Source organism: Manacus candei, unplaced genomic scaffold (assembly GCF_025592945.1).
Source record: "Manacus candei isolate 608988 ecotype Guabito, Panama unplaced genomic scaffold, ASM2559294v1 h1tg000018l, whole genome shotgun sequence".
NCBI classification, from domain to species: Eukaryota; Metazoa; Chordata; class Aves; order Passeriformes; family Pipridae; genus Manacus; species Manacus candei.
Window position 1 is genome coordinate 19,637,018 of NW_026138066.1, and position 22,728 is coordinate 19,659,745.

The 22,728-nt window shown below is 40.7% G+C and overlaps 1 protein-coding gene across 7 annotated transcripts in view; it reads right to left on the bottom strand.

Annotated features, from left to right (window-relative positions):
• Nucleotides 1-22,728, bottom strand: part of SOX5 (SRY-box transcription factor 5) — a 636,847-nt gene that overhangs the window by 322,505 nt on the left and 291,614 nt on the right. For all 7 annotated transcript variants that reach the window (XM_051784935.1, XM_051784934.1, XM_051784936.1 and 4 more), the window contains one exon: nt 13,520-13,680. The gene's annotated coding sequence lies outside the window, so the exon portion shown is untranslated. The remainder of the gene's footprint in view (nt 1-13,519; nt 13,681-22,728) is intronic.

A 22,728-nucleotide genomic window follows, 5' to 3' on the forward strand; every position in this document is an offset into this window, starting at 1 on the left:
GCACTAGAAGCAGTTTTTCCTGCTGGCTAGATAAGAATAACAACAAAAAAGATGTTCCTTAGAGAAAATAAGAACGACTGAAAGAACCAGTGAAAGAGGAAGACTGGACATGCAGAGGGGGATGCTGGAAGGAGGCAAAATGGAAACGCGGGAGAGGTTAAAGAAAACCACAGGATGTGTTGATAGCAAAGGAGGATGGGGTAAGAATTTCAGCTGTGAGGGACTCAGTTTATACCCAAAGCCCTCAAATTTTCAGTCAGACTCCTCCTTAATCCAGCCTCATAAATACACACAGCTTGCTCTGCCATTCTCCTGCCTGACTGACTGAGGACTGACTCTTCCCAAAGAGATTCCCTACACCACTTCCAGAGGCACCAAGGCCACCCAAGATCTTTTGCTGCAGGCCAAACCCCTCTGAGCAGTTTCCTTTCACACCAGCAGGGTTTGCCTTTTTTTTTTGGTCATGCTATCAGATTCCTGCAGTCACTCTGTAGCAACATGCCAGCCACTGTGGGTCGTAGGTGGTGTGGAGGAAGGAGGGGAACACACCAGAAAGGAGTCAGGTAAAATTACTACCTTTTTCTAGATGCACATTTAGAGATACAAGACTAGGTAGCTGTGTTCATTCCAAGTCCAGAAAGCCCTTAGCAGCCAACTCTTGCCAATAAATGCCATTGCAATTAATTTTTTTAAGTGCTACAAATATGGAAGAGCCTGAATGATCAGAAAGCATTTTTGGGGTTTTTTGTTTGTTGGATCCAAGGAGACAAGCTGTTATTTTATTGCTCTGTGTAGATGCTCCTACTTTGATGGACAAAATGTCTAGAACAATTGGACAACAAAGTGACATAAATCCCAACAGAACAAAAATATATCCATTACCTACAGTATGTCCAGAATCAATCTCTTTGAGGGATGATTATGGTATTGACCTGAGATCTGTCAGTACATTTTCCTCTGAGAAGTCCCAAGTGCTTGTAGACAGAGCCCCTCTGGGGGTTATCTTTCATGTACACCAACATGAACTGAAAAATAAAAACTTGCCTTGTGTGTGTGCTTTCCATAGCTAGACTATAACAATTCATGTCTATTGAATTGTTAGCTCGATACAAGTTGTGCTAAAAGAATAAAGGAAATTAATATATATGGTACAAGGAATCTATGTCACCAAGTCCTCAGCAACTGAGACACTAAGCAAGTCACTCCCTAATACAAACTTTCTCACCTGAGTGCTCGGTCTACCTGGACAAACTTCAGTCAATATCTGAATAAATCTGGTAATTAGGATGGCAGCAGAAAGGAAACAAAAGCTGAACAGGGTATAACCATCAGCAAGAAACCCTTAGGGTCTAATGCATTGTAATTTCAATTTGTTACAAAGACCCTCATGTTCATCTGAAAGTAATACAAGCAGGTTTTTTTCAGATTGTCATTTGGTGTCTGGAGAAGATGCATCCAGTTTGAGTGCAGTAATTGCAAGTGGACCAACCACGCAGAGTTGCCTTCGAAGATCACACAATCGCCCAGACCCAAATAAGCATCCTAAGTCAAAGAATTAATTCACGTACAACAGCAGCATTCTGCTGGAGGGAAGAAAACCCTACAGAACACAAACCTTGTCACATAGCCCTGTGTGATGCAGATGAAGAATCACCCTCCTTATTCCCCTGGACACTAACCAAAATAAAGTCGGGAATTTTAGCGCACTGCTAACTAATAGGATTAAAACCAGGTACATGAAATCTGAGAACGTCTCCCGACACTTAAGGCTCTCTTGGCAGTCTGTTCGTCAGACAGGAGGGAAACCATAATATGAGAAGCAGTATGACAAGCTAAACACCATAGCCCACGGCCTTCATGCAATCAGAATATCTCTATCATCCTGTTGTTTTCTCATCCACCCAGAAAAACCGTGATATTCAAAAGAAATGTATGCGCTGCTTCAGTCTTTAAAGAGTCAGAATCCCAGCTCTCCTTGAGCATAAAAGGGAAATTCAAAGGGAGTTACTCTGCTTGTGACACTCATTATTGCTGGGGTGGCTGGTACCTCGCCCTCAAGAACCATAAGACAGAATCTTTCTCTGGCCAGGATCCTCAGCACTTATATCACAGAGCTGGAGAGCCAAAGAGAGGAGAAGCTCACAGACAGGAGATGGCAAAGTTCCGCCAGGAATCCCAGCGCTCTCTATCCCATGTCAGAATAGGGCTGAGCATGTGTTATAATCCCAAAGACACCTGGTAATGCCAGATTTAGATTGCTTTCAAACCTTGTGATAGCGTGCACTTGTGGCTGATCTTGCAACACAGCTTAGGCTTGGAAGCCACACTTCCATTTGTCAAGAATCAGTGGTCTGTCACAGAAGTTTTTTAAATTAAAACACTTGCCATAGAAACTAGAACTGTTCATAATCAGCATAAAGAGGTATAACTGTCCTAAACTCTTACATACAAAATGATTTTTACCTGACATTCTGCAGTCATTCCAAGTTTTAACATCGTAAAAGCTTAGAGGAAGGGGCATGGATTGCACATTACAGTGTCTGATGCATTAAAAAGGATTTTTTTCAGTCATTTTATAGTACATCTGCAGGAGACTACTTTCAAGCTGGGACTATCACTTCATCAAATTGGAATAAATAAATATTTTGCATGCTTATAAACACGCATACGCAGAGTCCAAATATGCACACTGTGTACTTCTCTGCAAGAATTCACAGAATTTTCCAAGCATCAGTTGATTAACCAAAGAAAATTGTGGAAATGAGCACAAATGTTCCCATATCCACACTATAGTGGAGTAAAGTGAGGTAAAACCCCAACAGTGGGTGAATCTCTGGGTCCCTGACTGTCACGAGTACTGAGTGCCAGTCCTCAGCTAAGAGCTCACCCTGGCTCTGCTATAGGGTTTGCTTCTGCCCCAGCACTGCTCCTGAAGATCCTACAAAGCACTTACTCATATTTAATCCTTGAAGTACTCTGGACCTTGCAAGATCAAGCCTCAATGAAATATTTAAGAGACATGCATACAAACCCAAAGGTAACTGACATCAAGAACAGCCAGGGAGTCTAACAAATTACTTTAAAAATAATGATACAAAGAGAAAGAAAACAGCTTCTAGGGAAGAATAATTCAATCAAATGTCTTATATTTGAATCTGATAGACACCATGTAGTAAAACCCTGAAATTCTGTACAATGAACATCACTGCAGTGGGTGTGTGGACAGCTGAAAAAAATCACATGAAAACTCAGGTTGCACTGGGAAATGCTGAGGTAACCAGCTACAGCAGCACAAAGGTTGTTCCTTTTTTACAAGTTCTATATAGATCTCATCAAGCTACTGTAATTTCAAGAGTGTTTTGTCACAGCTAGGAAAAAATTCGTACCATAGAAACCTTGGTTTTACAAAAATAGTAGTTTTTGAAGTATGCTAATTATTTTATAATTATACAATGACTGAAAATACTTTAAAGGTAAACAGAAACAAGAGTGGATGGAAGCTGTGGCTTAAAATTGAGATGTGAGGCCTTTCAGTTGAAGCATGCAAACATTTTCAGCACGGCTTTTGATAGATTAATACATCTGTTTCCTCTTCTCTCCCCCTCCCCAAGTTGCATCAGAATTTAAGAGGAAAAAAAAGGCAAGAAAAAGGAAAAATAGTTATGGAAACATGTACACAATGAACATTTAGTGGCCATATAAAAATTCTGAAGTTGTCATTATGACTATTTACATTACATTGGCACTCACTATATGATGCACACTATACAAACACAGAGATATAATCTGCATCCTAAAAAAAAAGTTTACTTTCTGAAGACAATGAGAATGAGAACCTGTACCCCCTTGCTGGGCTGGGTTTCTAGTCAACACCTATGGCTTTATTCACCAACCAGTTGTGCAGCCAAACAAGTGATCTCTGTAATGATACACAGCCATGGTTTCATGACAGGGTTGTTTGTGTCATGGAAATACATTAAGTCAGATACACAATGGCAGTTACAAAATATTTTTGAACTGGTTTCATTTCCTTGTTTCTTCCATACTGTTGCTGGCAAAGGAAGCTCCTGAAGTCCCTACATTTCTATAGACCCTAAACAGGAATAGAAACAAACTCATTTAAAAGCAAATTCAGACATTTTTGTATGAATTGCCCTCATTACTGAGGCTTGCTGGTCATTCCCATTAGCCTTCCATTCCATCCCTGAATGCATGGGCAGAACCATGAATGACAGAACAAGCTGCCTTCACAAGCTGAGGTACTCTCATACAGACTGCCCTCTCCTTTGCCTGATGTCCCAAGCCTTGCATAATCCTGGTTAGTTTGAGAGGAGGAAAGAGAGAGAGAGAGAGAGAGAGAGAGTAAGAAAATTATTACAGAGTAAATCATCTCATCCCTTTGCTCATGTCGACTTTTCCAGGCCAGTTATCAATGTCATCTGCATCATCTGAAGCAAGCTACAATTCAGTATGCTGGAAACTCATCAGGAACATAACCCAGGAAAAGAAAGGTCCAAACAAACTCACTCAGAAATTCTGTCAAACGTGACTATAGGCATTGCCGTGCGACTACAATGTGCAGAACAGGATCCTGACGGACCAGTCATAATGTATATAAATACTGATAGATCAGATCTGCCCAAAGTCAGTGCATTTGTTGGAAGACAGATGTATCTGCTGATGCTTAAACGCACAGAAAGCAACAGAGATCACAAATCACAGAATCCTCCATCCATTCACTACTGCAGTTCTGCCCTGGTTTTTACTGGGATAGAGTTAATTTTCTTCACAGTACCTGGTACAGTGCTGTGTTCTGGATTTAGGATGAGAATAGCATTGACAACACACTGATGTTTTAGCTGTAGCTGAGCAGTGCTTACCCTAAGTCAAGGACTTGCCAGCTTCTGAAGCTACCCTGTCAGCGAGTGGGCTGGGGGTGCACAAGAAGCTGGGAGAGGACTCAGAGAGGACAGATGACCCCAACTGGCCAAAGGGATATTCCAGACCATATGGCATTGTGCTCAGCATATAAACCTGGAGGAAAGTTGGCCAGGAGCTCAGGAAAAGGCTGGGCATTGGTTGGTGCTGGGCAATAATTTTTCATTTGCATCGCTTGTTTTTCTTGGTGTTTATTTTTATCACTTTCCGTTACTTTCCTCTTCATTACAGTAATTTATTATTTTACTTTATTTAGATTATTAAACTGTTCTTCTCTCAACCCACGAGTTTTCTCACTTTTACCCTTCTGATTCTCTCCCCCATCCCACTCAAGGGGGATCGTGAGCGAGCGCCTGTGCGGTGCTTAGTTGCCAGCTGGGGTTAAACCACAACAAATTCCCTACTCACTCTTCAGCAGCACCTGAAGGAAACTCAAACCAGAGTGACTGCTCAGACATGATGATCTTCAATGTCCAAACAGCAGCCAACATAAAATTGAATTCAAGCTCCACTACAGGGCATGTTTTCAGCGTTTTTCGGGGGGGACGATGCTCGGGGATTTAACTGCAAAACTCCCATTATTAATAGAAGTGGCACAGCTAAATCCCCACAAAATATAGCGAAAATATCGCCTTACATTGCTCTCTGGTACCGCTCCTGATCTGTGCTGACAGTGCTCTCATCATGAATAACATTATGTCAGGCTGCCCAATGATTCCTGAAACTGTCAACAATGTTTAAAGTCAAGTTCTCCAAACTTTTTAAAAGTTAATCATCTTCACTCTGGAAGCATAAAAGTTGAATGCAATAGAAAATGTGCAGATTCACAGCAAGTTTTATTGACTTGCTGGCCAAAGACATCATCTAGCTGCTGAAACATTTACATACTACAAAGCACTATCTATAGAAAGACTGGCTTAAAGGCCAGAATATACATGAGATGGCAGAAAGAGTTGAGAAAGTATGGAGAATAGTGCATAGTGTACTTGATTTTACACTAAATTATAAAAGCCTTCAGTCAATCCAGTGTATGCAATCAGCCTAGTTTGGGGAATTTGACTATAACACCATATACAAGCATAGCTAAGAAAGAAAAAGTCATGAGCAATCTTAATTTCCGTGTCTTTTTCTGTTTCAATCTGACTTAGAATGCCACTTTTTTTAAAAGTATGGAAAACCATCAATCCCTCAATTTTCCTTCATTTATTTATTTCTTTCAATTACTGCTCATCAATGTGACGAAAAATTCCACACTGAAAGCCTGGAGAAAGAGCAATCAATGTATGCAGGTCCACAGGGGGCACTAGTAAAGAAAATACCACCAAACCATCTTCTGAAAGGAAGCCAATCAACTTGACATTTTTAAATGGCTAAATTACAAATACACACATATATAAAATGTTCCAAATCGAGTGCCTGATAAATGTTGTATATACTTTAACCACCTATGCTTTACATTCTTTTTTCGTTACTTTTCACTTCCTTTTTGTTGTCTAAAAGGGTGTTTTCAGCAATAATGAAATAACTTGTACTCAAGACCTGCAAACTATTGACCTACACATAGCCAAGCACACAACTAAATATTAGCAGGATCAGGAGTAGAATAAAATCTCTCAAATATGCAACAAACATATAGCTATTAACAGGAAAACTAATTTTTTTCCTGCTTACTCAGTTATTAATTTTACAGGAATTATAGCAGGTACAACATTCAAAGACAGAAAGTAAAAAGTAGATTTGCATCTAGAGGATGGCTTTGTAAAATTGCTCAAGGAGAATCACTGTGGGAGGGGACTTTAACAGAGTTCCATCAAATATCTACTGCAAAGCATGTTAATTGACTGCAGCAGATATTTGATGGAACTCTGTTAAGTCCCCTCCCACAGTGATGCTGTAACTTTTCTGTAACCAAATTTTTTTTTTTCCTAAGGTCATAGTACTTCCGTGAAAACCAACCCTTTCTCCTGTCATCATCTATCACAGGAAGTATGTGCATGTTGGTAAACACTAAGCAGGAGACAAAATTCTAGCAATTTCATAGGGAAACCTGTTTAACTTTTAACTGCCTGAATTGTACAGACAGTCACTCCAGACTCCAGGAGCTGATCCAAACCGAACTGACTTACTAAATCTTTTGAGAGTCACCCTTCATTATTCACAAATCTTCCAGTGCTCTAATCAAATGATCACACTGGATCACACTGGCATTCACTTTTGAAAATTTGAGATTTAATGTTAATGCCCAGAACGCATCAGCTGAATGCACTGACGGAGTCCAGAAACAAAAAGGCAAAGAAAAGAGGACGCAGGATATGTTATTTTATAATACCAGGACTATTACGCCAAGTTTGCATTTTGGGACTTAATTTATGATTTTTTAATAGTATTTGCTGGCAACATTTCTATTTTATTCTATGGACTGTTGAACCAAAGCATTTGACAAAGCAGCCAACAAAATCTCTGTGCACTGTATTGAAGTCCTCTTCAAAGATCTCTAACATATGTTTCGTGAAGAAATAGAGGGTGTATCTGTCAGCTTCTCTCAAAAGCTAATAGAGAACAGTTTCATTTGCAGAGGAAGGCACAGTTATTGTGCTGGTTCCATATTAACCTGGGAAACCCTTTAAAACAAGGATATTTTCTCAAAATCTGCTTCTACTGGTCTTTTTCACTTTTGAAGGAGCAGAAAGGGATGAAGTAGAACAGAGAGACAGTCTCACATGATAGGGCCTGTCTTAAAGAGAGCTCTTATCAGGAGGAAATTTATTCAGTCATGAGAATCTAAACATAGCTCCCTGTTCACAGAGAAAATACAAATTATACACAAGAGTCCTCTCATTTTGGCACTGGGTAACCGTGGATAAAAATAAAGTAAGGAAGAAGTAAAAGTGATCAGCAACTGTTTGCTTGAACTCCTTTCCAATTGCCCCCAGTCAAGTCATTGATGTGGTGTGGCCTAGAAAGGGATAAACCAAATTACTATCTACAACTCATGTGTATACAGAACACCGGTCTCTTAGACTGTATTTGCTCCAGAAAAATGTATTGTTCCTCGCAGATGGAAGCGAGTGTCGCCTAGGTAACCAGATTAATCTCCTTTTTCTCTCCCTTCCTCTCTTGTAGTGCGGTAATCGGTGGGCTCTTTTCACAAAAAAGCCAGCCTCAAAGCTGGGGCTCTAACTAGGTTCCTAATTAGCTGCAATTTACAATGAAGACAACATGATGAGATAATAGAAATTTGCAAAATAATGACATACCTCAGCAAAATATTCCTCCTCCTAAGAACCATTTTTATACAAAAACAATAAAGAGGGCCCTTCTAAAGCAAAGCTGGAAAATGGTGGTGTATTATGTGACACAGAACATTATTGTTCGCCTCTTGTTCCCCCAATCAACAGCTTATTGTTTGGCATCTTAAATAAAAATGACTCAAATACAGGCCACATAATGATCTCCATTGCGCTAATACACTGTATATACAGAGTAGTCAAAAATGTACCCAAGCCAAGGCCAGTGGGGCTGATAAAGTACCAGGGCCCAGAAAGGTAATTTACAATACAATGCACTAACTATTAATACTGGTCTTAATCACACATATCTTTCTGATTTCTGTCAGGATGCGCTCTGACATCAAAAAAGGGCACCCGAACAGGGGGCAGCTAGTTAATGAAATATGATGGATCGCATTTGTTTTCATGTGGTGGTGAGCTCAAACGAAGCAGCCTCCAGACTGTTAGCCAACAGTCTTCTCTTGTGCAACATCAAAGGCTCCCATTGACGAGGGGGGGAGAGGGAGGGCGCGGGAAGGGGGATCGCGGGGAGACAGCGCAGAGGGAGGAGCGCCGAGCAACTCAAAGGACCATTAAATCGTAATCTCTACCTTATGTCCGAAAGGGGAGAGCACACAAATGGAACGGGCCGGGGCCAACCTGCCACTGGTTTCAAGGGGAAGGAGTGTCAGCACCTCCACACACGGTGGAGGAGAGGCTGGTGCACTGCTGCTGAAATTTGGCGTTTTGCTGCACAAGGGTGACTTGTCATTGCAGACGTGAGGAGTACATCCCTGCTGGAGCCAGAGGAGAGAGGACAGTTCAGGGCAGTTTTGATCCCCACAGAAATACTTCATAAATAGCAACGGATTGTCTAAAACTGTCAGGAAGAACAGCAGCAGCAGAAGTCGTTCCTTTTTTATGGACTCATCAGTGCTGACTGGTGCAGTTGCAAATATTCAAGAACTACAGATCAGTGGTTTGTCCCTCAAATAAGTGCAACTATAGCCACTTTGGGCAAGGATGGGAAAGCATTATCACACACCCTGGCCTGGTCTTTTGGTTCCTGAGTATGGCAAGAAGCCTAATTTCCTTCACAGAGTAACTGAAAAAAATCGGAAATGTCATATTATACAGAGCACGCCAACTGCTGAAAACCACTGACAGGGTACCTGGCCCCAGCTGTACAGCAAGGTCCTGCAAGACAGTTCACGTCAAGGGTTAAGTATCCCAAGAAGCACTGTGATACAACTGCCATCTGTTTATACAACTTCTTTCATCTTTAAGGATCTCAAAGCACTTAAATGGTATTATGACTTTGCTCAGGAGAGCTACTGAATACATCAGTGATGAACATTATGCTGTAACAAGGATAGGGGGAAGAAGGAGATTTTAGAAGTACCCCAAATATGCCCATTCTAATGACCACTGCCATGAGACAGAACAGACTGGGCTTTGGGTTTTAAGATGTTATTCAAAACACTCACACAAGAAACACATGGGGGTACCTATTCATCCTGAGACCCGCTGGAAGTGTAATGTGACACCTTTAAATCAACAGCAGTGAACATTCAAACAAAAATAAAAAAAAAAAAAGAAGCATGCAGATTTAAAACACAGAATGGCACTAAAAGTCAATTTTCATTCTGGAATTGTGTCTGCTAGAAACAAACATCTATAAAGATTTCTAGGAAAAAAGAGAACAAGGTGACAAATGGTAAGCCTTCAGTCTTTAAATGGAAATAAACAACAGTAAGTGATTTGATTGTCAAGTTCTCATGTGCTTACTCAATATTATTCTCTCCATGCAAAATCTGATTCAATTGCAGGATAAGGTGTTATTTAACGTAAGAGCATCAAAACTGGTTCTGAAAAACAAAATAATGTGTAAGGTACTTGAACTGGTTGTCAGGCAGCCCTACTCCAACCAATGCTGAGCATCTTCTTATCCCATTGACTTCTCCCAGCACGGGAGCTGGCAATCTACCAGAAGTATCCTGACACACAGGATCAGGCAGCACCTAAGAAAAGAGTAGGAAAGTGAAGAAAATGCCTTTGAACCTGTGAACCCAATTCAGGGTAAATCCTGTGTTGACGTTACTGATCACAGAAGTCACTAGTGCTTCTTTGCACCAACTGAAAGCAAGGCCTAAAGATTTGTGTGTTAGCTTGTTTTTTGTTTCCACATACTATATACATTTCTATGGAAGGCTGAATATAGACTGTCCTTTTCAGGCTCATCTAAAAAAGCAGACCCAGTTTACAATTTAGATTTCTAAACACAGAAATAAGCTTTTACCTGGTACATTTTTCTCCTTTGGAGCTTACACCTTAATCTATCTAGAGGTTTTATCTTTGCATTCTTAGATAACCCTGTGTGGAACAGCCACTGCACATTAAGCATTTAGAAAAGGAGGAACAGTGTTGCTGCCCTGTTTATCCTGTGCCAGAGTCAGAACAGCAGCTCTATATCTACAGCCTGGTATAATTAACACCAGCTTGCCATTTTACACAGAAACATTAACTCTTCCAAGCAAGTGCTTCCCCCATCCATCCAGCTTCTTGGATGGATGAAATAAGTCTGTAAGAGTTAGTTTCCCACAATTACAGAGCTCTATCTGATATTGCAGGCACACAGCACAAACTGAATTCAGTGGGATTTCTGTATATTCAGCATCTGAAGGTTTGGGACTATAAATATTAACCTTTCTCCAAAGCAATCATATCCAATGTACCACACCATAGGAGGCCAAAACACTGGGCCTGATCCTGCAATATGAATCCTGTCATCCCTTTCTTATTTTTTTTTTAAGCTAGCAGAACTATTTGTGTAAATAAATGGGCACTCAGTGCATTTTCTTTTCCAGCATCCCGAGTGGCTGGCACAGACTGAGTTATACAGCATGAATCTAACCCAGATCATCTACACTGTTCCCCTGGAACAGCACCTGAGCCCTTGTGGCCTTGAACTGCTCTGGAAGTACAAATTTACAAGCAGCATTTGAAACATGACTCAAACGTCCTCCAGTATGAGCAAGACCTGGTGTGTGACACAACTGGCTCGCCTTTATTTTATTATCATTATTACACCACTCCCAGGCTTTGAAGACCTTTGTGTGTCTCGACACATTTCTTTAGCATCTCTTATAGCCTTCAATCTTCCTGCATTTTCTACCTCTGAACCAGTAGCAAACGGCGAGAAAAAACTACATAAACAAGTGGGTTCACACAGGACACAAGAAAATCCATGCAGCTAACTTAAGTTTAATGCTCTTCAACTCTATTCCTCCTTCCCTTGCCCCTGGCCCCTAGGGGAGGTGGGAGGAATGGTTTAAATCAATAACCAAAGGCTTCAATTTTACAAACCCTTGAGCCATTAGAGCTCTGAGTCCTTGGTGCACCAGGCATAACCTCCCCTGCCCCTGCACACACATACACACACACGTAACACACACATAAAAAACCCTCCCAGCCTGGCATTAAAAACCTTCACTCAGTGCTCCTTACTTAAAGGAAGAAAACAATTAAGTGAAACCTTGAAGTAATCTCATTCTGCCTATTTAGCCTCTTCATCCCTCAATGTGTGGTTAGTAAGTGTTGCAATCAGGGGCTAAGGCCTGCTATCATTCGGCCTTAATTAAAAAAGACACAAGCAGTGGAGCTGTGAATTAGAAATGTAACAACGCACTACCCCTGATTAATTCGAGGCTCATGTTGGATTAATAACTCCAAACAAAGAACAAAAGGAAATTGTTATGCGAATTGCAGTCCTCCCAGGCCAGACAAAGGTCAAATCACAGGATTTCAATTTCATCCGGAGTCGCTTAATCAACTCCCTCGGAAGGAAGACCATATGCAGTCCTGAAAGCTGCCCATTGTAGTCGTCTTGTCACTGGACCTGAGAGACGGCACAGAGATAATCCTAACTATTCCCCATCTTTTCTCCTTCTTGTCTGTTTCTTTTCTTTCTCAGTTTCTTTTTTCTTTTCCCTCTTTTTTTTTTTTCCCCATTTTGACAAAACCCCTTCATTAGGGCTAATGATTAAGGAATAAGGACACTATCTGTCAGAAAGCAGCTTTTGTGGCTGCTGCCCCATGGAAGCTCCCTGGCTCTGACTGCCCATGCAGCTGCAGAAGCAGCTCCTCATTTTGAGGGGGGTCTTCTCCAGAGCAGCAGAAGCCACAAACTGCTATGCTTCATTCAAAATCACACAGTCACATACAACAAACAGCACTGGGGGAGTGTAAAACAGTGCTCTGCCTACATCTTAATACGGGAGTCTTGTGGGTACATTAGGTGGGGAAGAAGGATATTCCCACCCTGAGGACTTACCTGACCAAAACTAAGCCACAGAGCATAAAATCCCATATTTCCTTGCTGTTCACACCCCCAATAAAATGATGATAATGATGAGGGAGCAAAGCAGCCATCAGTCTTCATGATCTAAAATAAACTGTCCCTCCAGTGAGCAGACACAGAGCATGTCCCCCCACTCCTCACCGAACGTGACTTCTCAAGTAACTCACACAGCAGGGCATTTTATATGGACTGCACAGTTATTCTACATAAAGAATAAAGAAAAGTCCAAATCTGCCCCTCATGCCAAGAGCAAGCCTATAGAAACTGAAAAGGAACAAGAAAGAAACTTCGAGGTGGAGACCTGCAACACAGAGATCAGTTCCTGCCTCCCTTCTCCCAGAAGGCTCTCTGCCCATCAGCACAGTAACATCAGTTTGCCACACAGCTGCCTGCAGCTGGCCCAGCCTGGATGGGGCAGGTATCCTCTCTCAGACAGATCCCTAGTGTTTATACGCAACATTTCAAAAGCCAAGCTGGAATTTCTCAGGGTTTCATTTGCCGGGTTTTTTTTGTATATTCTGTAAGAGCAACACAGTCCAGGACCAAATTTGCTTTCTTCAGCAATCAGCTCCAGCAAGGAGCCAAGAGCCAACAACACTTCCCACCTTGATACAGACCTTTTGCTTAACTCAAACAAATCTCTCCTGATTTACAGGGAAACGAGATAGAAAGATTTAAGCAACAGTTCTCTTTTAATCTCAAATTCTGGTCCCAAACATATTCTATGTATGAACTCATTACTGTAGGATTGCTGACAAATGCTTCATGACCCTCTGACTTGATTTTGCCAAGAGATACCTTAAAGCCCAATAAAACCACCCAAAACCTGGTACTAATACCTGGCACTGTACCAGTAGCTTCAAAACCTGAAGGCACCAATGGATAAGAGTTAGGATTCACATATTAAAACACCTTGGGAATTGCAGATGCAGATTCTGTAGAAGTCTCTTACCTGTGTTAGGTGCTGGAATAAAATTGTAGGTCACTCGGTGAACTTAAAAGAAGATCCTGTTTTGACTTTCAGCTTGGGATCATCTCCATTCAGTTCTGTCAGAAACTACACTTGGTCCTCTTTCCCAGGGGCTGCTTACACACCTGCTGTCTCTGAATTAGCTGTTGGAGGGGAAGAAGTGGTTCGTGAATTGCCCCGTTCTGAAGCCCTTTCCCACCCAGAAATATTCCACTTTTAAATACTAACCCAGTAAAATGACTATTCAACTTCTCTGATGCTTTCCTTATAACTATCAGTTCACTCTTACTTTACATATTGATTTCTTAGCATGCAACCAAAAATTAAAATGAAATACATACTGTGCCATGGAAAAGCAGAGTCACATACTCAGAAACTCTTTTGCCTGTGTTATACCACGTTATTAAATCCAAATTATATGGAATGCAAATTCTGCTAGAAATAAATCTCTCAAGCATTCTACCAGCTCCAAAAAGTAAGAATAATTTTTGAAATCTGTTACTATTAGAAGCTCAGCAACATGCACTACCAGCTATTTTAGCTACTTCTACTCTTCAGTGCAAAAGTAAAATACAAGTTTTAAGTGTACAGCTCCAAAACTTTAGCCTATGTACTCGTTTGTCAAAGAAGGCAAACTGTGCACACATCCCAGTAAGAATAAATGGGAGGACAAGCTTGTCCTTTTCCATTTTTCTTACTACAGGTGCTGTGGAGCTGTTCCTCATCTCCTTGCCCCAAAGAGACATCATCCTCTCAGAAGAAATCCTCCTGCTTTATAATAAATTCTGAGCCTCAAGTTATTATTATTCTGTGATATGAAACAGAATCACAGAATGGTTAAGGTTGGAAAGGGCCGCAGTGGGTCATCTGGTACCACCTCCCTGCTCAAGCAGGGCCATCCCAGATCACATTGCACAGAATTGCATCCAGATGGTTCTTGAATATCTCCAGTAAGGAGACTCCACAACCTCTCTGGGCAATCAGCTCCAGTGCTTGGTCACCCACACAGTAAAAAAAAGTTCTTCCTCGTGTTCAGGTGGAACTTCCTGTGTGTCAGTTTGTGCCCATTGCCTCTTGTCCTACTGCTTGGCACCACCAAGCAGAGCCTGGTCCATCCTCTACACCTTTCCTTCAGATACAAATACACATTCATGAGGTCCCCTCTCAGTCGCCTCTTCTTGAAGTTGAACAGGTCCAGCTCCCTCAGCCTGTCCCTTCCCTAAAAGAGATGTCATTTATCTATATGCAATAATTCATTGCATATAGATAAATGACAGTAGCCTTTTGAGTACATACAGTTAAAGACTTTACAGTCCTTGACTCAACTGTAAAAATCTTCACCGGGAAACATTCTGCAGCACCTTTTTGGAAAATGGCTGTCTGATGTTGGTATTCATTCATGGAATTTCTTTGAGGCAAGCAAAAGGCTCACTTGCATAAAATCTGAGTGGCCTCCACTCAGGCTGCACACCATCACCCTGCAATACTGTTGCACATGAAGCTTCAACTTCATGTGTGTCAGCTGCACATAGAATTTCAATTTTCATGTTTAAATTTAGTTATGCTTGTAGCTGTCAGTCTAATGGGGGAAAGCCTGGTCACACATTTCCCATGTATTTTAATTACTTAAGAATAAGTTTTTCTTCAACAGTAGGAGAAACACAGAACCATTTCGGGTGGAAAAGACCTCCAAGATCATCAAGTCCAACCTCTGACTGATCACCACCTTGTCAACTAGACCATGGCACTAAGTGCCACACGCAGTTATTTCTTGGACACCTCCAGGGATGGTGACTCTACCACCTCCGTGGGCAGCCCATTCCAATGTTTAGTAACCCTTTCATGAAGAAATTCCTTATATGTCCAACCTGAACCTCCCCTGCTGTTGCTTGAGCCTATGTCCTCTCATCCAGTCACTTGCTACCTGGAAGGAGAGGCCAATCCCCACCTGGCTACAACCCCCCTTCAGGTAGTTGTAGAGAGTGATAAGGTCTCCCTTGAGCCTTCTTTTCTCCAGGCTAAAGAACCAGAGTCTCCCTCAGTCTCTCCTCAAAGGACACACTCAGGAATTTTTTAGGACCTAAGTTCATAGCCCATGTCCCCAGGCCCACGAGAGGCTGTTACTCCTCTCAGTACAGGACATGCACCTTTTACTTATTGGTGAATGGTGTGCAAATAAATGCAAGACAAAAGCTGATGTGTTAAGAAAAAAATAGTTCACCACAATGATCAAATCCACTGCTATTGTAACACTACAACAAAAAGGTGCTTAGGACACCTCTCTTCTGCTTTCTACAGAAGAAGGCAGAGGCAGGTAGATATTGGGGCATCAGCTCCTTTTCCAACCGAAATGCCAGCACCGGCCAGGTAGCCAGCAGCTCCTGTAGCTTACTTTAGATGACAATCAGCTGCAAGTCTGCTGAGGATTATGAGGAGAAGAATTTATTTAATTATGCTGACCCAACCAGCCCCCACCACCAAGTTTGGCACATGTATTCTGCATCTTGAAATCAAACTCTGCCCATTTTCATAGCTCCTGAACTCACTGCTGAGAAAAAACAGCTTCCAAGGAGCTGCTCTTGATGGGATAGGTGTAGCCCAAAACTTTCCCCCTTCCATTTTCAGCACAACTGCCTACCTCTCTGACACAGCTATGCTGAGGCAGCTGGGAAGAAAAGGCAAGCCCTGGCCAAGCTCCATCTAGGGACCAGCAGACTGACCTGTACTTCCATGCAATCCCTCAAAATCAGAGGTGTCTTAGAGCCTGTCCCATTCTCCTTGCTTCTCTCAGCTATCTCCAAAGACCTACGAATTTTTATAAATCCCAAAGTGTCAACAACAGGCAAGCATTTAAAGCTGCCCTCAACGTGACTTGCTCTTTTCTTTTCACTAACCATCTCAAAGCTGTGTACCTGTTTCTTTAAGCAAACAAACCAACAAATTTCTCTGATTTTACTTGACATTTTTTCTAATCCTCTCTCTTTACTTAGGAGCTGCCTCTTTCTCTTCCCTTCCACTCAAACAAGCCGCTGGTGAGAGATATTCGTCCTTTGCAGCTTCTACCAAGTGTGCAATAGCTTTCATGTATCTCTACCTCACTGACCCTTCATCTCTTTTCAAATCACAGATAAGAAACAACATTTCCTTATCTTGCTAAGAACTGGGAATACTTTCCATTTCTATTACAATATTTGCCACCCCTATTAAGCACTCTAAGAGTCTGCATGAAAAAAAAAACCCTCATAAATATGGTAGTTTTCTGCCAGATTGCGAGAAACAAATAGGGCCAGTTTTTCAGGGGATAGTATTCCAAACTGTACTGTAAGCAAGCAGCTGTGTCGAAAGATTAAATACGATGGGATGTGCAGAGAAAACCAGTTATGTCAAGCCCATTTGTCTCCCTCCAAAAAACCCAACCCAACCAACCAAACATAATGTGGGTTCTCCTATTCACCTCACCAAAATGCCACTTCGGTTAGAAAGACAAAATCAGAACACAGCAAATTAGGTTTTACGTCTGGGTAATTTTTCCAAAGAAGTCCAGTACCTTTGTTTAAGCTCAACTTAAAGGATTGCACACCATTTCTGAGAGCTGCTGGGCAGCTGCTGCTCTTCCTCTCTCAGAGGTGGTTGCTCCTCAGTTCTGGCTGGCATAAAGTAGGGCAGGATGCACAACCCTTATTCCCATAAAGCCATTTTAATTTACATGATTAGTCCCACTGACATCAGTAGGAAAACACCTACTGTAAAAAAAGTAGCGCAGGAGAACATTTATCTTTTTGCAATAAAACCTCACAACAAACATATCCAGTCCAAGCACACTAAATTTACTTTCCAAGGAGTCCAAACAATAACTGCCAACACATCCACACAGATTATATGTTCTTATTTTATGGAAAAAATGGAGTAATGTTTTGTTCTTTTGGTAATATGGCTACTGTCTGATTTATTTTTTTTTTAAAATGCAAGAAATAGGTTTAGTGAGAAAATTTTGCAGGAAAAGTTTTTCCTAAAAAAAAAAAAAGAAAATGCAGCAAACAAAATATATTACCAAGAAAATATCTGTTTTGATAAAATTTCCTTGACAGCTCAGACATGCAGGAGAGAAGTCCTAGCAGCTAAAGAGGCTGAATCTCCAAATCGTAGAATCATTTGGGTTGGAAAAGGCCTCTAAGATCATCAGGTCCAACCATTAACCCAGCACTACCAAGCCCACCACTAAACCATGTCCCATCTACATGTCTTTTAAACATTTCCAGGGATGGTGACTCCACCACTTCCCTGGGCAGCCCATTGCAATGCCTGACCACCCTTTCAGATAGAACAGAAACTTAACCTGTTTCAGGTACTCTACCACTACTGCTGTAGGTCCTGGAGTCTTCTGGATTCTTAGGAAATTAATAATTTCCTTGAAAGAGACAGTTTTCATTCCAAGACATAAAAATATTTCATGAAACATTTTTTTTTTCATTTTTGGCCAGCTTTAATGGTAATTATGAGGATTGCCAATTACTGTTATGAATCAAGAAACACAGTAGTAACTTCCTCGTAAACAAATCTATAATACTTCCACAAAGTTATCAGGAATCTTACCTAATTCTTCATTACCATGATGAGAAATTACACCAAGTAAGATCAAGAGTCTATCCATGTTAAGTAAAAAGGAAGACCCTGGAAAGAGGTTCAGGAGATTGAAAGAACTGGATCTTATGAAGCTTTATTTCACCTTTGTCTTTTTTTTTTTTTTTTCATTTTCTTGTGAAATGTGTCTCCTTTGCTTTGATGCCTTTGATTGAAGGGTATTGTGTAAGTGGTTCGCATTTGCACAGCTCAGAAACATGAACACCAACAAAAGCCAAAACATACAATTTGGTGTATTTGCTTGCTGACTAAACACTTTTTCTTATATCTTTCTTTGCTTGGAGGGTAAATTGTTAGTTTCAAAGCTGAATGACTGCTTCAGTAAGTTGGGAAGCAGACTATTGGTACAGTGTGATAATTAAGGGATCTTAGTTCTTAAACAATGCTGATAAAACAGAAATCCCTCTCCCTTTTTTCTGGATTACCTTTAGAACTGAAATCAGAGCACGCTAAATGAATAATAATTTGCACCTTCTGTGAATGATAGAAGATTGAATCAAATTTTAACTCAACTCTATTTGTAAATCCCTCAGGATGACATAATTACTATTCAACACATACCTTAATTAGCTGTACACATCTACTTCATAGTATTTAACAGGTTTAAAAAGCTTTTATTGTCTGTTGAATGGATGTTCCATTCTTATCAAAATGAAAATAATTCTGAATTTCCTAAACTGGAAGAAATTTGCTCACAGAAGTCAAGAAATGACCTGGAAATTACTGTTCCTATAGTCAAATAGTTATCTTTTTTTTTGGCATTTTTAATTTTGTTTCAAATTCACTAATGGTATAAAGAATTGATAATGCACTGATGTGAATTATTGTTGCTGCTTTTGATGAAAAAAGGTCATAGTTGCATGCTGTGGTGAAAAGAAAAATCTACTAAAATTTTTGCACAGAATTTGAAATAAATACAAGCCAATAGGGGACATCATTTCTTTTCCTGGTTTGGATTACAGTATGGCCCCACCTCTAGAAAGAACTATTGCTTTCAGTGCTCCATCACAGATCAGAAACAGGCTGAAATTCAGCAGATGAAACTGAAGATTCAGCATCTCTGAGACCTTGATCCTCATATTGTGTTAAAAGCAGGTACTTGCTCACACACAGAGGCTGTTCCTTAAACCAGTGGGACCTGCAGAGCGACACGGCTCCGTCACAGTCACAGGCTGCCATGAGCCGAGGCTCGCCCTGAATCACAGGCACACTGTTCCCTAAAATCAGAGAATCACAGAAGCTTTTAGGTTGGAAAAGACCTCTAAGGTCATCGAGTCCCTTAACCCAGCACTGCCAGGTCCACCACTAAAGCACATCCCTAAGTGCCACATCCACACTTCCTTTAAATACCTCCAGGGATACTGACAATAAGAGCAAACGAGGATGACAATGATTATGTGCAGACACACATGCACGTGGTATGTTTTCATTATTTTGTCAAACTGCCCCAAGTGAGATTTAAATGTTTACTTAAGTACTTATTTTATACTCTATGTCATTTGCTTTCTGTTCTCCTTAAAATATAATGCAAAAGACAGATGACTCCTCAGCACAACTCACTGTTCCCGGGGACAAATCTAAATGAAGTTAATCAACACACAGGGAAATGATGGAGGTTGAGCCTGGGGGGGAGGAGAAAGCAGGACTAGAAGTGCTTTGCTCTCTCAATCACCTTGGTTTCACTGGGACCAGAGAGAAGCCGAGACCTCTGCAGCTGTGGTAAAGGAGCACTACCAGGACCTGAGAGTCTGGGGAAAGGGAAAGACCAAGGATAAGGCACACTGATCTGGCATGGGAGAAACTAAACAACTTGAGGAGACAGTCTGAAGAATATTTTAGGTACTACTCCTCCCAAACACCCAAACATCATCAGACCAAGACTTAAAAGCCCTAACATTTGCCATAGTGATGCTCAGAAACAAAAAAAACCCTAAACCATACATAAATGCCTTCCAGTGCATTTGAGATCCTTTTGTTTTATCTTTCTCTTATTTCTTTACGGTGCCTCAATGCCATATTTTCAAGTTTTTCACTGCAATTCACTGCAGTAAAATTTTAATTTTTTCCACAAGTGGAGGTAGAGATTCTCACACATTTATGTTATCTCAGAACAGGGCTTTGCAAGACACATTACATATTGTAAGCTTCGTGATAAAACTGCAGGCATTGTGTTGGGAAACTAATCTGTTTTGCCACTGAAACAGAACCAGGCAAAACAAAATAAAAATAAACTTATTCAGTCAGGAATGGTTCTTGTTCCATAGTTACGTTTCTTCCAGTGTGTATGACGAAACTGTAAATGCTCAATCATTAAAAATTAAAAAGATAAGGATCACTCAAATATATCAATCTGATCCCATATCTTTCTCAAAGGTATAAAAAGGGGAGGGGTGGTGGGATATATGCCAAAATACACCTTTATACTTTACCAGTACCTTTCTTTGCACATAGGTTTCCACCTTGCCTTGCTCTGGGTCTCAGCTGAGACCCAACAAGAGAAGGTCTCAAACCTTCCTGGAAACTTCACAGGTTTAGAGTCACCACCTGCAAATCAATAAGTACTGGAAGCTTACTGGAAGTCAGAGCAGGCTGGGAGCAACAGGCTCCTCTGCTCCCGCCCTGCAAACAAAGCAGGCTGCAATCTCCTGCGCCAGCATCCGTCCCCGAGCAGCCCGCTGGCTCCTCCCGGACAGCACACCACAGGAACCTCATTTTGAGGTGACAAAAAGATGGACCTCATGTTGCTGCAACTGCATATCTATCTCCAAGTCATTACCCTGGAAAAGAGAAAAGCTATTTGTACTCTCCCCGGTAAACTTGCTCTTCTCGGTTTTTCCCCAACATTACAATGAAACTTTCCCGCCCGTCGTGTCGGTCACTTGTTTTGTGCTGGAAAAATGGCAAAATCACGGGGAGAAAAATGCTGCCATATGCAATTACTGTGCAGCATTAGCATAGTGCGGGATACTCTCTAATTACGTACTGTACTGTTGGCACGCACATAAAAAAAGTGATATTGATTACTTATATATCATTTCTTACTAGAAAGAGAAGTAGTTTGAGCTCAGCCAGCTACCCAGGAAAAAACTACAGGAGGCCAAAGAAGGATTTACAATTCTTTTTCCGCTTAAATGACATCATCTGTGAGGAAACATGCATTTTGATGGAGCGCATTATAGAAGAACATTGTGAGGGTAAAAAAAGCTTGATAGAAGATCCAGGCAGCAAAAACATGTGATTTTGAGTATCATAAAAAGGGCGGTAGTACAAGCCCATGTGGGTCACCCAATACATTCTGTTCCTAACTGAATCCTACTGTCTTACAATACTCATACTATGTTATTTATTATTTGCATTATATATTATTCGCATTATATATTATTTGAATTATATATTATTCGCATTTCAGTATCCCCAGCAAGGCCTCAAGGAAACCCCACAGGAGTATTTTCGTGTTTGGTTGATTAGTTTTGCATCTGCATAAAAATATTTGCCTTGTGCCTGAAACCTTGACTTCAACGCAGAAACACAGAAAAAGCAGGAAATAAATCTGATCTTTCTGCTTTCCAACTCCAAGTTAATAAAATGTTTAAATTAACCTAAAGATGAAGTTCATAATATGAACAATGTCTTAAAATTACATTCAGTGTGCCAAATTTCTGAAAGCACTTCTAAGTTCTGCTGGAGCCCCAAGTAACTAAACCTGTTGAGTGGCGAGCACAGGCATCTGAGCCATCAATAGCCATTTCAAATTTTACTACTAAATCTGTGGAATACATGACAATGAAAATCAGCTGATACCTGGTTTTCATGGCTAAGGTTTCACCACGAAGGCAGTAACACACATGAAACTCATTGTGGGTACACTCACACATGAAACCATTCAGTGGGTAGCACTCCAAAAAATAAATGTATATGCATCACCAGAAAAAAAAGAAAACTTCACAGAAACATCAAGTTTGTAGTATTGTTTTTTTCTACACATTAAATATTTTAAGTGGAGATATTGTCTCTACATAATGCATGTTGGCACAACCACAGCTCATTCCTGTGTAAATAATTTGGTATAGCATTATACAAATTGCAAATATGGCACTTCATTTTATTAAGAAAACAACTGATGCAATAGCAACTACAGCAAAATTGGAACGGTAAATAGGTTGTATTTTTATTAAACTTTTCCTTGGGTCTTTCTGGCAGTTAATTTATTAAACTTCTGACAGTTATGGAAGCCATACACTCAGTGACTCTGCTTCAACAGGTTGAAAGAGAGTCTACAATCCTACAGTAGACAGGGTAGATACAACTAAGTCATCTAAGTGATTTGGCTTTATTATTTCCTTTGAGGGAATCTGAAAGATGAATTTAGGACTCTGAATAACATGGACCTGGAATAACAAGATCAGTGGATAGAGAGTCAAACATAGAAGAAAGAATGGAATAGATCAGTTCTTTGGTAAGAAGCTTTTTGCTTTGTGAGCTCGAGCTGACAGGCATTACTTTATTCTCATAAAAATTAAAAAAGCTCCAAGTGGGAGTTGCCACGCAGG